Source organism: Rhinolophus sinicus, chromosome 17, assembly GCF_057876585.1.
Source record: "Rhinolophus sinicus isolate RSI-liver-muscle chromosome 17, RSI-T2T, whole genome shotgun sequence".
In the NCBI taxonomy this organism is placed as follows: domain Eukaryota; kingdom Metazoa; phylum Chordata; class Mammalia; order Chiroptera; family Rhinolophidae; genus Rhinolophus; species Rhinolophus sinicus.
This window is the reverse complement of record NC_142517.1, coordinates 10,109,332-10,130,653: the sequence shown is the minus strand read 5'-3', so window position 1 is coordinate 10,130,653 and position 21,322 is coordinate 10,109,332. Positions and strand designations below refer to the sequence as shown.

Here is a 21,322-nt window from a genome sequence, read left to right as displayed (position 1 = left end):
TTATTTTTGTATAATAGTTAACATACAACATTATGTTAGTTTTGGCTGTGCACCATAGTGATTAGACATCTATATAACTTACGAATTGCATCACGACAATAAGTCTAGCACCCATCTGACACCGTACATAGTTATGATACTATTGACTATATTCTCTATGCTGTTACATTGCATCCCAGTGACTTACTCTATAACTTGCAGTTTGTACTTCTTAATCCCCTTCGCTTTTTTTCGCCCATCCTTCTAGCCCCCTCCCCTCTGTCAAGCATCGGTTTGTTTTCTGTATCTTTGAATTTGTTTCTGTTCTGTTTTGTTTGTTCATCTGTTTTGGTTTTTATTTTTTAACATTTCTGTTCTCTTAACCATCCATTTAACCAATTCTCATTGAATGCCTTCTACACTGTGGTCACAGAGGGGGATCTAGAACCAGACCCTAAGGTTAGACGCCTGGCTTCACCACTTACTGTGTGATTTTGAGCAAGTTACTTAACCCCTCTGGGTCTCTGTTTTCTCATCTGTAAAACGGGCAGGTGATAACAGCTCCTGACTCTTAGGGTAGGTGTGAGGGGTGATTTAGTACATGGCAAGTACATAGCAGCACCAGGCATGGAGAAGCAGTGCAGTAGGTATTGCCATGTGGTAGGCACAGGAGGAGCCAGGTGACACACATTGGGACAGATAAACCCTTCGTGTGGTGTCACAGTACTATGATGGTGGGAGCACAGGATGCGGTGGGCGTTACAGGAGGGTCACCTCGCCCACACTTGGAGAAGGGGAGGCTTCCCAGAGGAAGGGCTTCCCAGAGTTCAGGACGCAAAGGAGGAGCCGGAAAAGAGGTCTTCCAGGGGCAGGGAGCAGCATTCGAGTACAAATCTGCATAGGCACCTGGCGAACAGAGTTCGAGGGCAGGACACTAATTTAGCCTCGCCGGGGGCCAAAAAACGGGAGGAAGAGTGGCCCGAATAAGACTGGAGCAGGAAGTCCGGCCAAGAAGAGGCAGCCTTGTGGGCCCACAGAGGAGTCTGCACGACGGGAGCCCGGGAAGGCGTATGCATGCAAGGGAGCAAAGGCATCGAACATACCGTACACCAGACATCATTCACCACACATACGTAAACGTATACCACACACACCATTCACCACACACACACACACCACACACCATTCACCACACATGCACCATACATAGCACACATACTTGAAACAGGTCGATATTTATCCTTACTATGTACTACGTATTCTGCTATTTTCTAGTCTACTTTTTTATTCCATTCCATTCCATTCTATTTATTTCTAATCATGTCTGAGACTCATTAAATTGATTTCATGACCCACTAATAGGTTCCAAACTGCAGTTTGGGAAACATTGATTTGGAGGGAGCAAAGGAAACCCACAGTCCACTGTGAAAGGGAGCTTTGATCTGTTGTCTGCCACTGATCTCAAAGCAGGGTGTGCTCTAGGCACAGGGGGGAGGGGCGCTCCAGCCTGGGACGCAGCTATGGCACAAAGCCACCTTGCCACTGCCGCTGCCGCCTCACAGCCTGCCACGGCAGCCAATAGGAAAGGGCCCTTTTGTTGTGTTTGCATGGCTAATTTGACCCAAGAAGTAACCTCACCAGTTTTTGTTTTTAATCACCTCTTCACTTACAGTGGCCTGTGGGTTTCCTTTGCCTTCCTCCAAGTCAGTGTTTTCCACACTGAAGCTTGGCACCTACTGGTGGGGCATGCAATCACCTTAGTGAGTGTCAGATATCATTAAAGAAAAAGAAGGAATGGAATGGAGGAGAGTGGAGGAGAGTAGAGCATGTGGCACCTAGGAGATAAGTACTGACGTGTGTGTGTGTGTGCACGTACTGTGTTGTAACTTTTCTTCAAACCAGCTATTAAATAGATGAAACTATAAATACAAAGCAGAGAGAATCAGCCATGTCCAGTGAGTCACACAGAGAAGTATAGAATAGAGTAACTCAAGAAACTGCAGAGTAAAAAATAAACCGTCCAACGCCCACAGCCCATGACTGAATCTGCCAGATGATGACTCAAAGTGAGTGGAGAGCAGTTTATTCTCTCCACCAATTTTTTTCCTGGTTAATATTCAATCTAGCTGATTATTTCTCTTGTTTTACACAAGAGTATGGCTGGAGTGACTCACCCCGCCTCAGAAGCCCTCAGGCCAAGATCAGTCTTTGCTTTTCCGTGCCAGCAAAGGGCCAGGACTTGGAAAAGCGGGAATTTCTGCTTCTGGAATTTCCCTCAAAGCTGAAAAGTCAGTTCTTGGACATTGTTTCAAGAGTCTTCTGAGTAATGGCAGCATTACTGGAGTATTCAGGATTAGCTGGGGTTTTTTCTCTTTAAAAAGAATTTTATATATATATAATTTTAATATAAGACCGGGTCGTATATAATATAAGATATAAGACCGGGTCTAATATAATATAATATAATATAATATAATATAATATAATATAATATAGACCGGGTATAATATAATATAATAAAGACCGGGTCTTATATTAATTTTTACTCTAAAAGACACATAAGAGCTGATGGTCCAGCTAAGTCTTATTTTCAGGGAAACACAGTATATATGTATATATATATATTATATATATATAATATATATAATATATATGTATGTATATACATATATATATATATTTGCAACTAAAAACTGATGAGGAGTCTTAATTTGGTAAATTTTTTGATATAAAAATTATTGCAAGCTTATAAAGTTAAATTATACTTAAGTACATTTTTAATGAATTGCCTTAGTGGGAAAGAATTATTTTTTTTAATGGTATTATCCTAGAAAATCCAGGATTGTAGCCACCATATATGAATACATGTACATGATACACATACATGTACACAAGATTCCCCCCTGGCTGTCTTCATCCCCCGTTTCTCAACCCACCCCACCCTGGCTTACACCCCTCACCCACACTCCATTGAGCCGCATTGCTAAGGTCTTCATCCACTTCCAGGTGGATGAATACATTCTGGTTCTCAGCACCATTCAATAAAAAGCAATGGATACATTCTGGTTCTCAGCACCATTCAATAAAAAGCAATGGATACATTCTGGTTCTCAGCACCATTCAACACAATCGACCTCCCTGGCTTCTCTCGGCTTCCACCTGATGCCAGACACTGCGAGTGTTTCTCCTGCCTCTCAGGCCACTTCTTCTCAGCTTCCTTATCCAGCTCTTCTTCCTCTACAAAATCTCAAGTGTTCAGATTCTGTCCTAGTCCACGCTCTCTTTGCATTCTATATTCTCTCTTTAGGCTTCAAGTTCTCAGGGGGAGGTGGCATTGGGAAAGGTGTGAGGGCAGTATGGGGTTGTCACAATGATGGGGTGGAGGCTCCATTGCCAACATTTAGTGGGTGGGGACCAAAGAGACCAAACAGAGGGCAATATCATCAAAGAACTGTCCAGCACAAGTCCAATACTCATCCCCACTGAGAAACACGGCAACCACATCCACTCCCATGGATTCAGTTACCGTCTGCAAGCCAATGACTCCCCAGCCAGGCCTCTCCCCTGCGCTCTGGTACTTCTCTTAGAAACCTAACAGGCACATCCAACTCAGTGTGTCCAAAGTAACCCCATCTTCCCCACGAACCTGCTTCTCCTCCAGATGCCCTTCCTTAGAGCTCAGCATCACCCTTCGGCCTTCTGTGCCCAAGCCAATCACCAAATCCCACCAGGCCCAGCTCCCACCTCTCAGTAAAAGCCATCTGCTTCTCCCACATTCACTGACTGCCAGCACCAGTCTCAGCCACCATCTTCTCTACCTGGACTCCTGCAGGCACCTCCTCTATGCTCCCAATTCCTGTCCTCATTGCAACTAGAGGCCTCTTCTAAAACAGCAGCTCTGACCCTATCACTGTCCCGATTAAATGCACCAATGCCTTCCCGCTGCTCTAGAATCCGGCTCCAAATCCTTATCCCGGCTTGTGAGGAAGATGCCACCTGCCTCTCTAGCATTGCTCACCGTGTGTTTGATACTGGAGCATGGTGGCCTCCTGCCAGCTCTTCAATGACACTATACATGCCAGCTACCATTATATTTTTTTTTACTACCCAAAAGAACAATTTTGCTTACTTAAGAAACATTTTTGAGACTTCTCAGCAAAAATATGTTTATACTGTTTCTGACCATTTAAATAAATAAATAAACTACCTAATCACTTCTTTAGAGAATATTTTATTATATTAACCCATCCTCTACTCTGTGATTAACTCTAATTACATAAGCATTTTTTTTAAAAATCCTCATCTTAGCAAATGCCCTTCTCTCTTATCCACCATCCCCAGACCCTCCCAGTGGCTAATGCTAACATTACTCCAATATCCCAGTATCAGTTCAAATGCTACCTCTTCCAGGAAGTCTTCCCTAACCCCCTAGGATAAGTCCCCTATACATTCTCATGGCTCCTAGTCTGTCTCTGTTCTAGAACTGATCACAACTGCCATGAATTACCTGTTTGTGTAGCTGTTTATTTAATGTCTTTTTTCAGTGTCTGGAAGCAGCTCTGTGGGGTGAGAAATGAGGCAACAAGCATAGTACATAGCAACATAAACAATCAGAAAATATCTAATAAGTGGATTGCAGTTCTAGTTTCAACTAAGATGCTGAATCAGCAAGAGTGCTGATTCAGCCAAGATAAACTCAGGAGAAACTACAGGGGGGAAACTGGGTTGGTGTGAAATGACAGAGGGCTGTGGCCAGAAGCAGGGCTTGGTGGGCTGGCCATGGAAAGGAACTGGGGGCTCTGTGCTTGGTCCTCCCCCACCAATGCCAGGGGCAAACAGTGCCTGCCTCACACTGATGCTGACTCAGACCTATGCTCCAGATGTTCCCAGGAGAAAAATCCAGGCATCTCAGAAGCCCTGAGCTTTTGAGGCTTTGGGAAAAACAACCCCCAGGCAGTTGATTCCCTTCTCTGAGTACCTCTCTTTCCAAATCTCCAGGCCAAAGGAATCACAGTCCAAAGAGTATCTCCTCCTAAATTGTTTCTCCCTGGGGCAAAGGATGGAAAGCAGACCTGAGGAGTTTTTTGCTGAGTTGTAGAGTGACTGAAGGTGGCATCAGTGTCTGGGACTCATCCGTCCCACCCATCGCCCTGGGGCAGATGGAGGCTGGAAGCCAGTCTTCTTCCATAGGTATTGCCTGATGGAGTCACCAGTCCCCACCAGCCGCACCATGGAAAATGAGCTCACAGGTCAAATTAGCAAAAGACATTTTAGAAACATAACTATTTCCAAAATAAACAACAACAACAACAAAAATACTGTATTACAGATTCCATCAGAAGCAGAAATGTTGTTAAAGTCCAAAGAAGTTAAAATTAGTCTAATAAATTATTAAGCAGTAAGGGAAAATGAAACAATAATAAAGAAACATTAAAAAGCTACCAAGTATAATGAGTAAAAATATAAATAGTTTAAAGAGGACATACATATGGCAAATAGACATGAAAAAATGCTCAAAATCACTAATCATCAGAGAAAAGCAAATAGAAACCACAATGAGATATCACCTGACCCCAGTCAGAATGGCTATCATCAACAAGACAAATAGTAACAAGTGTTGGAGAGGCTGTGGAGAAAAAGGAACCCTCATACAGTGTTGGTGGGAATGCAGACTGGTGCAGCCGCTATGGAAGGCAGTGTGGAGGTTCCTCAAAAAATTACGAATAGAATTACCATATGACCCAGCAATCCCTCTCCTGGGTATCTACCCAAAAAATCTGAAAACATTTATACATAAAGACATGTGTGCTCCAATGTTCATTGCAGCTTTATTTACGGTGGCCAAGAAATGGAAACAACCAAAATGTCCTTCGATAGATGAATGGATAAAGAAGTTGTGGTATATATACACAATGGAATACCATTCGGTGGTAAGAAAAGATGAAATAGGACCATTGGTGACAACATGGATGGATCTTGAGAGTATAATGCTACGCGAAATAAGTCAGACAGAAAAAGCAGAGAACCATATGATTTCACTGATATGTGGTATATAAACCCAAAACAACAAAAGAACAAGACAAACAAATGAGAAACAAAAACTCATAGACACAGACAATAGTTTAGTGGTTACCAGAGGGTAAGGGGGGCGGGGGGTGGGAGATGAGGGTAAGGGGGATCAAATATATGGTGATGGAAGGAGAACTGACTCTGGGTGGTGAACACACAATGGGATTTATAGATGATGTAATACAGAATTGTACACCTGAAATCTATGTAATTTTACTAACAATTGTCACCCCAATAAACTTTTAAAAATATATATAAAAATAGTTGAAGTAAGGAACACTTTGATGGGAATAAATAGCAGACTGGATTCAACTTGAGGACAAATGGGTGAATTGGAAATCCAGATTGAGGAAATTCTTTAAAAGGGGGACAAAAAAAATAGAAAATATTAAAGAAAAACAAAGAAATATGAGTGATTTATGTACAAGTGCTAATATCCAGATAATGAGACACAGAAAGACAGAGGAATAAAACGAGGAAATAGTTAAAGACATAACAGAGTTAGATTTCCTAGAACTAAAAAAAAAAAAAGGAAAATGAAATACCTCAGAATGAAAGGACCTATAGAATGAGAAAGAGGAAAAATAAGGGGGTGGGGAAATCACACCTAGATACCTTATAAAAAGATATGGAACTATCAAAAACAAAGAAAATTCTGAAAGTTTCCAGAGGAAAAGAGTTATTTCATGAGGAATGAAAACCAGATTGATAGCATTTTCCCTCACAGCAATAATGGATGCATGAGGATTCAATTGAAAGGGTGGTTGGGTCAAGCCCCTTTCTTAAGATCCTCTGGTTTGGGACCTTAATGACATCTGCAAAATCCCATCACAGTGCGACCTAGATTAGTGTTTGATTATATAACGTGTGTGGATACCAGCGTCCAGGAGTCTCAAGACCATCTCAGCTGGGTGGCCATCATAGAATTGTGCTTTCCATAGTGGTCTAGTCACATGATAAATGTTACATAACAGTCAAATGACATGAATTATAGCCACCTGAAACAATATTGATGAACTTTAGCAATTTAATATCATACGGAAAAATATAGTTCCCAAAGACACTAAATGTTAAACAACTAAAATTTGAAAAGTACTGTTAAGGGATCCATATAGATGTAACAAAATGATATAAAAAAGAAAGCAAGGAGATTATGGACTGGATTCTGGATGCCCCAGTTTGGGGGAGGTAGGGAGATAGGACGCTGTAGAATTAGATATAGGTTATTTTTAGGACCTAGATTTGGGGGAGAGAGGTGCAAAGGGTAAGTAGGCTCATAAATGTTATTATATTATTTAAAACAAGAAATTTATACAGTGTTGTATGTCAATTCTAACTAAATAAAACTGGAAAAATAAATACTAAAAAATAAATAATTTGATGCAGGACAAGTATGGAACAATGCTGAGAGAATGTCATGGAGTAAGGATTATGATTATTCCTTTTCTATGCACCAGAGATCTAATTAAAAATGAAAAAGGAACAAAAAAAATACTTGTTAAATGAAAGAATATATTATGGAATTTAAAAATGTGTTCTCTCTAGGGCAGTGGAGGCACCAAAAAGGCAATGACTTATTTCCTCAGGGCAAACATCACCCTGGAAAGGTTCCACAATGTCAATAGAAATTACCATGTGTTCTTAGAAAAGCCTAGTCTGAAAATATTTGGGAAGATCAGAATCCACTTTCACCCACTGACTTCAGGCTGTCCCTTCCTGTTTTCTGTTTCCTCCACCTTCCCGCTGTCACTGGCTCCTTTGCACCAGGTTTTAAACACACTTAAGCCTTTCCCATTTTGGGGGAGAAAAAAGGCAAGAATGAAGCAGGACCTCTCTTGTCCCCAAACTCCCCTCCGAAAGCAACACCAACTCCCTCCCACACTTCCCCACCAACACTTGCTGCAAACAAGTCCTCTACAATTTCAGTCTCAGTTCACAGGCCCTGGCCACCTGGCTTTCACCACCCCCATTGCATAAAACTTCCGCTCCACCAAAGTCCCCACTGAGGACTGCTCTGCGCTTAATTGATCTGACATTTTGTCACCTTTTGACTCCCATCAACCACTTCCTCCTCAAACTCTTTCTCCTTGGCAGATGCAACAGCCCTCTGGTTTTGCTGTCCTCTCTCTGATCGCTCCTTTCCTGCCTCCTCTGCAGGTTCACCTTCCTTTGCTGTTCCATAACTGTAGAGGTTGCCTGCTGCTCTGTCCTCACATCCTGGGCCTGGGTCGTCTCCATGGAGCAGATGACCGGCACTCAGCACATCAGTTGCCATTTATACACTGCTGCTCTCCAAATCCTTTCTTACAGTAGAAATCATCCTTGCTCTGGGCACAGAGAACCAACTGCCTGCTGGAAATTTCTTCACCACCCCCGCACCTCTCTGTGCCCGAAAATGAGCTCATCGTTTTCTCTACCCCCAACATCTGCTCCTTCCTTGGTGTATATATAGGACGTTTGTCAGGGTTCTCCAGAGAAACAGAACCCATGGGATGTGCACATGTACAGAGAGAGAGATTTATTTTAAGGAACTAGTTCGCATGATTATGGAGACTGACAGGCTGGAGATCTAGGAAAGAGATGTGGCAGCTTGAGTCTGAAGGCAGCGTTCAGGCAGAATTCCTTCTTTCTCAAGAGAATGCAGTCTTCTCTCTGCAGGCCTTCAAATGACTGGAAGCCTACCCATAAAAGAGGGTGACCTCCTTTACCCAAAGTCTACTAATTGAAATATTAATCTAAAAAATACCCTCACAGCAACAGCCGGAGTGGGATTTAACCCAAAACTGGATACGATGGCCTAGCCACGTTGACACATGAAATTAACCATCTTAGAAAATGGTACCACCACCTAACAGATGCCAAATACAGGATCCTGGGAGTTTGCCTTGCGTCCTTATGTAACCGTAACTCCACACAGCCAAACTGGCACCAGGTCCTATTTATTCATCTTCCTAAATATCCCTCACCCCCCCACCATGTCCTCACCCCAGGCCTCCACCACATCTGAGTGGTTGCTGCAATCCACACTTCTAGTCTCACCTTCAAATCTTCCCCAGCTGCAGCCAGGAGACGACTGACTCACCTGCTAATGTCCTGCTCTAGACCCACCACGAAAGCCACAAGTATCATGCAGTCTGATACAGACATGGTCTCTCATGAATGAAGTTGTTGACCTGTGATTTTCCAAAATGGAGAAGAATTGGGGGTAAAGTTCTGAACAAAACAAAGTACAATCTTCCTTCAGTGTACACAGTAGATGACATTCCTAGAAAATTCAGTTATATTAAAACCATGCCGTCTAAGCCTGCTCGGGCTGCTATAACTAAACAGCACAGACCAAGTAGCTTAAACAATAGATGTTTATTTCTCTTTGTCCTGGAGATTGGAAGTTCAAGATCAATGTGCTGGCCAGTTCGGTTCCTGGTAAGAGTCTCTTTGTCTTTTAAGGGTACTAATTCCATCATGAGGGGTCCACTGCATTTGTCTTGGGGTTTGTTACAGCTTTCCCTCTGGGCGAGACTGGGGGATCTTTGAGGACTGCTATAGCCAAGGCATTACTGCACCCCAGCAATGCACCAGGACCTAGGATTGTGTCCAGGTGCCTTGATGGTTCCTTGCCAGCCTCATATGAGCTACCTGCTCTCTGCAGCTACTTCCCTAGAAAAGCAGGGTCTCCTGGGAAGCCACCCGCTCCCCTTGTGCATAGTTCTCTCAGCAGATGGCCACAGCCATTGGGAGACTCAAGGTACATAAGAAAACAGCGAGGTTTGAGGATTTTTAAAAATAAATCTACATTTCCATAGTAACTTACTAGATGGGAGTCAATAATATATGTGGAAAATTAATTCCTTGACATACTTTAAAGTCTCGAGAGAATTTAGGAATCATTTGGTCTGTCATCGTAAGAAACATCCAAACCTGTAGAGAATTTTTATGAGTTTATTTGAGCCAAAACTGAGGACGTATGCTGGGGAGCAAGATCTGAAATGCTCCGGAGAATAACGGTTTCGCGGTTTCTTTTATGCATTTGAAATTAAGGAGGGAATGTAGGGAAGACGACAGGAAGGTGGGAGAAAGCAAGGCAGGGGTCGGATTACAGGATAGTTAGGAGTGCGTTCTCTCACGCTTTCGAAGCAGGGGTCTGAAAGGGCTGTTGTGTATTATTAGAAGGCGACGCCTGCAAGGGGGCGTTACAAAGATGTGTTAACCTAGAAACAGTGGCCAGGACTCACTTAAGGCAAAGGTAAGCCTTTTAGCATAGAAGTTGTATGCCCGGGGCGTGACTCCCCATCATGACCTGCCCCGTTAGGAATTTATATCAGATCACCCTGTGAGGTTTCTTTCCGTAGAACCCTTTATCATCCACAGGGCTTGCTCTAGATGAGGAAGCTGGTTCAAATCCCTCACTTCCTTTTCTCTTTCCCTTCAAGCCCTGGTTGCTTCCATTTCTTAAGCAAGCTTGGGGGACGATCTGGGCTGGTAAGTAGACTTCCCCATAAGAAGTCTGCTAGGATGAAGGTATAGGTAGAGCTACTCCCTAGAGGATAATGCTGGCTTTAGAAGAGCGGGTAAAAGGAAGGAAATGAGCAATTTGAGAGTCAGGTGAGAAAAGAGGTCATGTGCATGTGGCTTAGGCCCCGATTTGTGGTTGATGGCAACTGCCTCTTTAGCATACAGGACCAGAAGGTACCAAAGAAGACATGCCTTGAACTGTTAGTACAAATACCCCGCAGCTGAGCTGGCAGAAGCAGCCCCCTGCTACCCCATTTCCTCTTTCTGCAGCTGCAGAAAGAAAGAGGCTAAATGTGGTCAAACTATGGTTGAGCGTTCCTTAGTCAGAGACTCAGAGGAGGAAGAGGGCCCCACTGTCCTCTCACATGCAAGTTTGAGGGAGAACTCGTGGCTTCTCGTGGGCACAGCCATCTAGAACCTCAGTCAGGACCTGCCAAGAGGAAGCTAACGCTGAGCATTAGGCCTCCGAGGTCAGCTTGACCGATGAGATGTTCAAGCCAGAGTGGAGACCACATCCAGTTCTCCAGACTCCTCATCTGGCTTTCTTTCCACTGACCCTTCAGAAGAGTAGAATGGTGGAGGGGTACAGATGTTATCGAGGGAACGATCATACTGGCACCAGTACTCTCCAGCCCAGAGAATGCCATCACTGGGTCACCTCCTGTGATGAAGTCTTTGATACACAAGGGTTTTCCATATCCGGTTGTTCTTCCTCCACAGAACTCCCTCATGACCCTTCTGCTCACCTTATTCTCGATAGATGTGTTTGCCACATACTTCCTGCAAAAAGTAGAAGCTGTCAGACATTCGCTTACCTTCCGCCTTCAAATCTACCCACTTTTTCTGCCTTCCTTTCTCCTATTACGGAGAACAAAAGGTCCCTGCTCCCACAGACCAGCCCCTCCTGTGTTCCTGGATCCCCTCTCCCATCTCAATGACTTCCTTCATGCCTTTATCTCCTCTCTTTCCCACTATCAATTTGTCACTATGGGATCACTGTCACTAGACTAAAAGCAGGCATGATAATCTCCCATCTTAAAAAATACCCACCCTTTAAAACAACGCGATACCGCCACACATCTATTAGAACAGCTAAAATCCAAAACACTGACAACACCAAATGCTGGTGAGAATATGCAGCAGTAGGAACGCTCATTCATTGCTGGTGGGAAAGCAGAATGGTCCAGCCACTGTGGAAGACAGCTTGGCAGCTTCTTACAAAACGAAAACACTCTTACAATATGACCCAGTGATTGCACTCCTTGATATTTACCCAAATGATCTGAAACCACGTCCACACAAAAACCTGTACACAAATGTCAATAACAGCATTATTAATAACTGCCAAAATTTGGAAGTAACCAAGATGTCCTTCAGTAGGTGATGGGTAAACAAACTGTGGTGCCTCCACGCAATGTCCAGCACTAAAAAGAAAGGAGCCATGAAAAGACGCGGAAGAAACTTTAAATGAATATTGCAAGTGAAAGAAGCCAATCTGGAAAGGCTACATACTGCATGACTTCAACAGTATGTCATGCTGGGAAAGAGCAAAACCATGGAGACAGTGAAAAGGTCAGTGGTTGCCAGGGGTTGAGGGGAAGAAGGAAAGATGAATAGGCCAGCACAGAGGACTTTTAGGGCAGTGAAACTATTCTGTATGATACTGTAACGGCGAATACATATCATGATACATTTGTTAAAACTCATAGAATGTACAACACAAAGAGTGAACCCCAATGTGAAGTAGGGACTTGAGTTAATAACGTATCACTATTGGCTCATTAATTGTAATGTACCTCACTAATGAAAGATGTTAATAAGGGAAACTGGGGGAAAGAAGTAATATGGGAACTCTGTACTTTCCACTCAATTTTCCTGTAAATCTAAAACTGCTTTAAAAATAAAATCTATTCATTAAAAAAAATAAAAATATCCATTCTTGTCCCACGTAGCCCCCCCTGGCTCCCACCCCATTTCTCTGCTCACTTCCACAACCAAACTTCTCCAAAGTTGCTTTCTCTCCTTTCTAACCTCCTATCTTTTGTACCTAACCTCTCTGTAGTAGTTTCCCATTACTGCTAAGAAATTATCACAATCATAGTGGCTTCAAACAGCACAAATTTATTTTCTTACAGTCTTGGAGGTCAGGAGTCTTAAAATCAGGGTGAGGGCAGGGTTGCATTCCTCTGGAGACTGTAGGGAAAATCCATTTCCTTGCCTTTCCTAGCTTCTGAAGACCACTTGCATTCACTGGGTCATCATGGCTCCTATCCCCATCTTCAAGGACAGCAGTGTAGCATCTTCCAATGTCTGGCTTCTCCTTCTGTCCAATCTTCTGTCTCTCTTGACTCTGACCTTCCTTCCTCCCTCTTATATGGGCCTTGGGATTACCTTGGAGAAAAATCCAGGGTAATCTGTCCATTTTAAGATTCTTAATCACATCTGCAAAGTCCCTTTTACCATCTAAGGTAACCAGGCCCCTCAGAGGACAGAGCTAGGGGGAAAATACACACACACACACACACACACACACACACACACATATGCATGTATATCTGTATTTAATTCTATCTCTCCTTCTACTTGTATGTATCTAACTATCCTTGCTATATGTAGAAAACCATGCGTTCACTTCAACACTTTCAATTCCAATCCAATACCACAGCATTGGTTCCAATTTTCCAATTTCTTCCTTTCAAAACTGATAACTTCCTTCTCCAACAAGGAGAACCCTAGCTCCCATTATCCTTAATGATTGATATTATGATTCTTCCTCCTGTGTGTAACAAGCCTCCCATCTCCCCTGCTACCCTCATCCCAGCATGGATGTTCTCCTCACCCCACCTGGCGCCCAACCCCACACTCCAGGCAGTCCTGAGAATCCCTTCCTTACCTGTCTCAGGCCTTGGTGCCTCACACTGCCCCAGCCCCAAGTGTAGCTATAAGCCTCCCTTCCTGACCTGCTCTGACCCCCCTCAGACCAGGTTGCTCCCATGATGTTCCCTTCATCCTGTTCAGATTCTGACACCCTTAATGGGTTTCCACGGCTCCCTCATCCCCCACTGGCATGGCCCCTGTCTTGCTGTCCTCTACCTAGCAGCTTTAGGACTCTCTCTCTGCCTGAGCTCAACAGGCCTCTCAAGCATAGCACTACAAAACAGAATGTTGGGTTTCCGTCCTCCACCCCTTAGACCGTTTTTCTCTTTCGGTCTTTCTCATGTTGTTTCCTGATACCACCAGCTCAAGCATGACTTTCAGTGCTTCCCACAAATTTTAATAAGTTGTATTTTCATTCAGTTGGAATGTTTTTTTAATTCCTCCTGTGACTTCTTCTTTGATCCGTGCATTATTTAAAAGTGTGTTGTTTAATCTCCAAATATTTGGGGAAATTTTTCTAGCTATCTTTCTATTATCGATTTCTAGTTTAATTCGACTGTGACTTGACAGCATACTTTGTGTGATTGCTATTCTTTCGAATTTGTTAAGGTGTGTTTGTTAAGGTACAGAATGTGGTCTATTTTGGTGAATGTTCCCTGTGAGAGAACAATGTGTGTTCTGCTGTTGTTGGATGAAGTGTTCTACAAATACCATTTACATCCAGTTGATTGATGGTGTTGGTCAGCTTGACTACATCTTACTGTTTTCTGCCTGCTGGGTCTGTCAATTACTGATACAGCCTCCAGCTATAATGATGGATTTGTCTATTTCTCCTTGTAGTTCTATCAATTTTTACCTCACATATTTTGACACTTTCTCGTTGGGCACATACACATTAAGGATTGTTATGTTTTCTTGGGGAATTGACCCCTTTATCATCATGTGATATTATCACTGATAATTTTCTTTGTTCTGAAATCTGCTTGACTGATACTAGTACTGCTACTCCAGCTTTCTTTTGATTAATGTTAGCATACCATATAGTTTTCCACCTCTTCACATTTAATCTGTGTCTTATATAGAGTGGGTTTCTTGTCCACAACATATAGTTGGGTCCATTTCTTTAATCCACTCTGTCAGTCTCTGGCTTTTAATTGGCATATTTAGACCATTCACACTTAAATTGACCACTGATATAGTTGGATTAATAGCTAATAGATTTATAACTGTTTTCCAGTTATTGCATTTTTTTCTTTTTTCTTTTTCTTAATCATCTCTTTCTGCCTTTTCTGGTTTTAATTGAGCATTTTGCATTTTCTCTCCTCTGTTAGTATATCAATTATACTTCTTTATAACACATCTTTAGTGATTACCCTAGAGCTTTTGTTAACCTAAAAATAAAAGACCTTTCAAAGCAAGAGGGAAAAAGTGTTTATTTGAGATAAAAAAACAACACCAAAAAAAAAACAAAAAACAAAGCTTTTCAGGAAATACTGGCAGAAATGCAAATATTGTTTCTAAGATTAGGAGACAAAAGCAAGGGGTATTTATGAGAAAGGGAAGGGGAACAATTACATCAAAACAAGGAAGGAACTTCTATTGGTGCAGATAACTAACATAATGACACTGATTCTAAACAATGTTTTTCATTTTCAGTTTGGTAGTCATAATATCTGCTTTTTTTTTGTTATCCTTAGGAACAGTTCTTTGGGACATAATGTTGCTTTTGGCCCAGTCCAAAGGTTATTTTGCCCTGTTCTAACACCCCAAAGGTTTGAGGCATAAGATGGGCAAGGCAGTTCCGCTGGGATTGCAACTCCAACTCCATTTCCCATTTATATTATTGTTTACATTTTCAGTATGCATTTACAACTAATCTAAATCCATTTTCAAGTAACACTATACCAATTCATGAGTAGTGCATGTACCTTGTAACAGAGAATGTCAATTCCTCCCTCCCATTGCTTATAAAATTACTATTATGTATTTCATTTATCGCAAGCTATCATCACCTCAAACAATGCTGCTATTATTATTTTGAACAGTAATCAATTAGACCAATTTAAAATAAAGAAATAAAAGATTTTATTTTACCTTCATTTTTTCCTTCTCTAACATTCTTCCTTTATGTAGATCCACGTTTCTGACCTATATTATTTTTTCTTTCTGAGGAACTTCTCTTAACATGTTTTCTTTCTGAAGAACTTCTTTTTAGCATTCCTTGCAAGAAAGGTCTACTGGTGACAAATTCCTTCAGATTTTGTTTGCCTGAGAAAGTCTTTATTTCTCCTTTACTTTTGAAGAATAATTTTACTGGATATAGAATTCTAGGTGCTGGGGTTTTATTATTTCACTCCACTCTCTTCTTGCTTGCATGGTTTCTGAGGAGAAGTCAAATGTAATTCTTATCCTTGTTCCTCTTCAGGTGAAATGTTTCTTTCTTCTGGATTCTTTTGTTTTTAATTTTTCAATTACAGTTGGCATTCAACTTTTTTGACATTTATTAGTTTCAGGTTTACATCACAGTGGTTAGACATTTTATAACTTACAAGGTGATGCCCCCAATAAGCCTAGTACCCACCTGATACCATAAAAGTTATTACAATACTATTGACTGTATTCCCTATGCTGTACTTTACATCCCCATGACTCTTTTGTAACTGCCAATCTGTACTTCTTAATCTCTTCACTTTTTTCACCCAGCCCACCAACCCCCCTTCCTTCTGGCAAACATCAATTTGTGTTATGTTTCTATGAGTTTGTTTCTGTTTTGTTCATTCATTTATTTTGTTTCATAAATTCCACATATAGGCGAAATCATATGGTGTTTGTCTCTCTCTGTCTGACTTATTTCATTTAGCATAATACCCTTTAGGTCCATTCATGTTGTCACAAATGGCAAGATTTCATTCTTTTTTATGGCCAAGTAATATTCCATTGCATATACTCGTATGTACCACATCTTCTTTTTGCATTTGTCTATCGGTGGACACTTAGGTTGCTTCCATGTCTTGGCTATTGTAAATAATGTTGTTTCTGATGGTAGAGCAAAGGTGTAATGACCACCATAACGAGAAGATATTTTCAGACCAAAAGAACAAAGTAGGCAACTCCGTAGAATACAACAGAATTTGTTATCGGGTAATTTATTTATGGGAAGATTGAGTTGGAATGGAAGCAATGACCCAGCAGTCTGCACAGATTATTCTTCACCAACAGACCCCTGTTCCAGTACTTTTTAAACTAGTATAACTCATGTACTAATGATTGACAAGACAAAGGGACAAAGAATACAGTAGTGTAAGGGCCCACTTGTGATCGATGATTGTTTATAATCGACACTGTCACCAGTTCGATATTGATCTCAGTTGTCATACCATTCCAACTATTACTAACAAAATTATTTATGATGACATATTAAGGAACACAGTTAATCACCAACTGGAAAGCTTTGATGTGCTTGCTAAGGACAGTAAGGTTGGTCAAAGGTCACAGCACAAAATTTAAAAATGAGATGAAATTCAAGACACAGAGATGAAGTGGGTTTTTTCCACATCTACATCTATACATGCTGCAATGAACATAGGGATGCATATATCTTTTTGAATTAGTGTTTTGGATTTCTTCAGATAAATATCCAGAAGTAGGATTGCAGGATAATATGATAGTTCTATTTTTGATTTTTTGAGGAACTTCCATACTGTTTTCCATAGTGGCTGCACCAATTTGCAATCCTACTAACAATGCAAAAGGGTTCCCTTTTTTCCACAACCTCGCCAACACTTGTTTGTTGATATATTCATGATGGCCATTCTGACAGGTGTGAGGTGATATCTCATTGTGGTTTTAATTGCATCTCTCTGATGATTAGTGACATTGAACATCTTTTCATATATCTACGGTCATCTGTATCTCCTCTTTGGAAAAATGTCTATTCAGGTCCTCTGCCCATTTTTAATCAGATGTGTGTGCGTGTGTGTGTGTGTGTGTGTGTGTGCGTGTGCATGTGTGTGTGTGTGTGTGTGTGCGTGTTTATCTCCTCTTTGGAAAAATGCCTGTTCAGGTCCTCTGCCCATTTTTAATCAGGTGTGTGTGTGTGTGCGTGTGTGCGTGCGTGTGTGTGCGTGTGCGTGCATGTCTGCGCGCGTGTGTGTTAAGTTGTATGAGTTCTTTATATATTTTGGATATTAACCCCTTATCAGATGTACCATTGACGAATATCTTTTCCCATTCACTAGGTTGTCTTTTTGTTTTGTTGATGATATCCTTTGCAGCGCAAAGACTTTTTGGTTCAATGTAGTCCCATTTGTTTTTTCTTTTGTTTCCCTTGCCTGAGGAGACATACGCAAAAAAATATTACTAAGAGCAATGTCAAAGAGTTTACTGCCTATGTTTCTTCCAGGAGTTTTATAGTTTTGGGTCTCATATTTAAGTCTTTAATCCATTTTTAGTTTATTCTTGTATATGGAGTAAGAAGATGGTCAAGTTTCATTTTTTTGCATGTATCTGTCCTATTTTCCCGACACCATTTATTGAAGAGACTGTCTTTGCCCCATTGTATATTCTTGCCTCCTTTGTCATAGATTAATTGACCATATATGTGTGGGTTTATTGCTGGGCTCTCTATTTTGTTCCATTTATGTGTCTGTTTTTATGCCAGTACCATGCTGTCTTAAGTACTATAACCTCGTAGTATAGTTTGATATCAGGTAGCGTGATACCTCCAACTTTGTTCTTCTTTCTCAGGATCATTTTGGCTAGTCAAGGTTCTTTTATGGTTCCATATAAATTTAAGGATTATTTGTTCTAGTTCTGTGGAAAAAGCCATTGGTATTTAGATAGGGATTGTATTGAATCTATAGTTGCTTTAGGTGGTGTGGACATTTTAACAAAACTTATCCTTCCTATCCATGAGCACAGCATATGCTTCCACTTATTTATATCTTCTTCAATTTCTTTCTTCAATATCTTATAATTTTCTGAGCACTGGTGTCTTACCTTCTTGGTTAAATTTATTCCTAGGTATTTTTTAAATGCAATTTTAAATGGGATCGTTTTCTTAATTTCTCTTTCTGATACTTTGTTCTTTGAGATTCTTTCCAGGTTTTTTGGGCTTTGGTTTTCTGTAGTTTGAATATGAAATCCAAGCTGTAGATTTTTGGTATTTATTCTTCTTAGTATTCCTTAAGCTTCCTGGATCCGTGTGTGGTGTCTGTCATTAATTTTAGAAAATTCTCAGCCGTTCTTACTTCAAATATTTCTTCTGCTTTTTTTCTCTTTCTTATCATTCTAATATTCTTATTTGTATATGTTATACCTTTTTTTAGTTGTCCCACAGTTCTTGGATATTCTGTTTCTTTTTTCTCCCCACATTATTTTTTCTCTTTGTTTTTTACTCTGGAAATTTTCTATTGACATATCTTCACACTCACTGATTCTTTCCTTGGCTGTGTCCAGTCTACTAATGAGCCCATCAAAAGTATTCTTCATTTCTGTTATAATGTGTTTTCTTCTAACATTTCTTTTTAACTATTTCTTAGAATGTTCATCTCTCTGCTTACATTACTCATCTGTTCTTTCTTGTTGTCCACTATTCCGTTAGACTTGAGAAATGATTTTTCCTCCTGACACCAGTCAATTCTCACACCAAGTTGATGTCCTAGAATTCAATTCAATTCTGATACTACCAGGAATTAGCATCAGACTTCATAGGTTTAGTGGTTTAGTTCAACAAGACTACCCCCACTTCAGACACTCAGTCTCAAGTACTGGCTCCCATGCTTTACCACAGGTTACCCACACTTCTCTAGGAGTTGGCTACAAAGTCAAGGGTACCCATGACCTCCCCTTCAGGTTTGATCATTTGTTAGGATGAGGAAAGTGTTTTACTATCACTGGTTTATTATAAAGGACACAACTCAAGAACAGCCAAACGGAAGAGATGTGTGGATGAAAGAACATCTAAACAGGTATTTTTATAAAAATTTATTTGAACCAAACAGAGGAAATGCCTGGAAGCAAGAGCTGAACAAACTGAGAAAAATGCTTCTCAGAATGACAGTTTGCTGCTTCTTTTATGCATTTGAAATTAAGAAGGGAATTTTAAAAATTACATGAAGGTGGGAGAAAGCAAGGCAGGGATTGGGTTACAGGATAATTAATAAGATTAGGTGCTCTCTTGAGGGTGGTATGATTATTTCAAAGGTGTGTTAATCTAGTTGCATAAGAACAATGGACAGGACTTGCTTAAGGCAAAGATAAACCTTTCACTAAAGAAGTTGTATGCCAGGGTGGCGGGTTTGCTCAGTGATTAGAGTGCAGTGCTCATAAGGTTGCCTGTTCAATTCCCACATGGGCCAGTGAGCTGTGTCCCGCCCCCACCCTCCTCAGCCACACCTGGATTGAAAACAACTTGACATGGAGCTCATGGGTCCTGGAAAAACACATTGTTCCCCAATATTCCACAATAAAAATTTAAAAAAAAAAAGAGAGAGAGAAGTTGTATTTCTTGGGCATAACTACCCACCATGACCTGACTAATTAGGAATTTATGATGAGATCATCCTGTGAGGTTACTTTTCCCTGCCCACAGATACATCGGCCCAGAAGCTCTCCAAACCTTGTCATTTAGAGATTTCTATGGAGGTTTCATCACAAAGGCATGGTTGATTATTAACTCAATCTCCAGCCCAGTTTTCATCCCCAGAGGTTGAAGGTAGTGATGTTGCGGGGGGGGGGGGGGGGGGGGGGGGGGAGAGCTGAAAATTCCAGACTTCCTTGATTACAAGACTTGGTCTTTCTGGTGACCTCTCCCTATCCTGAAGCTACCTAGGTGCCTACCAAGTGTCACCTCTTTAGAACAACAAATGCTCCTATCACTCCCTATGATTCATGACATTACGAGGGATTTAGCACCTCATGTGTCAGAAACTGTAGACAAAGACCAAATATCTTTCTATGATATTACAGAAGCCTTACCATGTTAATCATAGTGATTTCAAATTCCTGGTTTGATAATTCCAAATTCTCTGCCACATCTTAGTCTTGTTCTCAAGCTTACCCTGTTTCTTCAGATTTTGTCTTTTCCTGCCTTTTAGGACACCTTGTATTTTTTGTTGAAAGCCAGACATGATATATGAAGTACAATGCTTATTTGGCTAAGGGTTAGGCTGTGTTTAATGTTTGCTGTTCCTATATGTGTCAGAGGCTTTGATTTCATCTAGTGTCCTCATTTTCCTCTCTCTGTTATCTTCGCATTTTCCTAGAGACTCCCTCTTAAATAGAATGATTATCTGTTATTATACTGGAGTCCTGTGGATGTCCTGGTAAGGAATAGTGGAGAGGAAACATTCTATAATGTGATGATGAAATCTCAGGATTTGTTTTTCTTTTAATGGGCCTGAGACTCTGAGCTGTGACCTTTGGAGAAGTTTCTTAGCCACACACACACCCTTTGTTTTCCTCCTCTCACAACAGACAGGGAGGCTACAGGGACTGAATTATCTATTAATACTTTCTGTGGAGCTAAATCAGATAAGGCTCAGGCAGAATAATTCTCCTTGAAGGCGGGCTTTTGTTACAGAACACTCTGCGGTGTACTTCAAAATACTTATTTTTTCCTTTCTCTTGGACAAACATGAGGCGAATTTTCCATGGTGGGGCACTTGGGAGTAATGCTCAAGGAGGATCCCACTAAAACTGGGCTTCCAGATTTTTAACTCTCAAGCTAGTCCATGCTCAGCCTCCAACAATTAGTCAAGTAGTTTAAATCTTCCTAGGATTTCAGAAACTTCTATTCCGCATACACTGATTCTCTGCATTTGTCTGTCTCTCTGGTTTTCGGGACTGCAATTTACCCTGCGACTTCAATTCATGGATGAATCTA

At 41.1% G+C, this 21,322-nt stretch overlaps 1 long non-coding RNA gene across 1 annotated transcript; it reads right to left on the bottom strand.

The window, feature by feature from the left end:
• Positions 1-9,969: 9,969 nt before the first annotated feature.
• LOC141571615 (uncharacterized) lies at positions 9,970-13,679 on the bottom strand. The gene is made up of 3 exons (XR_012496528.2): positions 13,454-13,679; positions 12,694-12,951; positions 9,970-11,340 (listed from the first exon to the last, which is right to left on the bottom strand). It is a non-coding gene; the product is annotated as an uncharacterized LOC141571615 (long non-coding RNA).
• Positions 13,680-21,322: the final 7,643 nt, after the last annotated feature.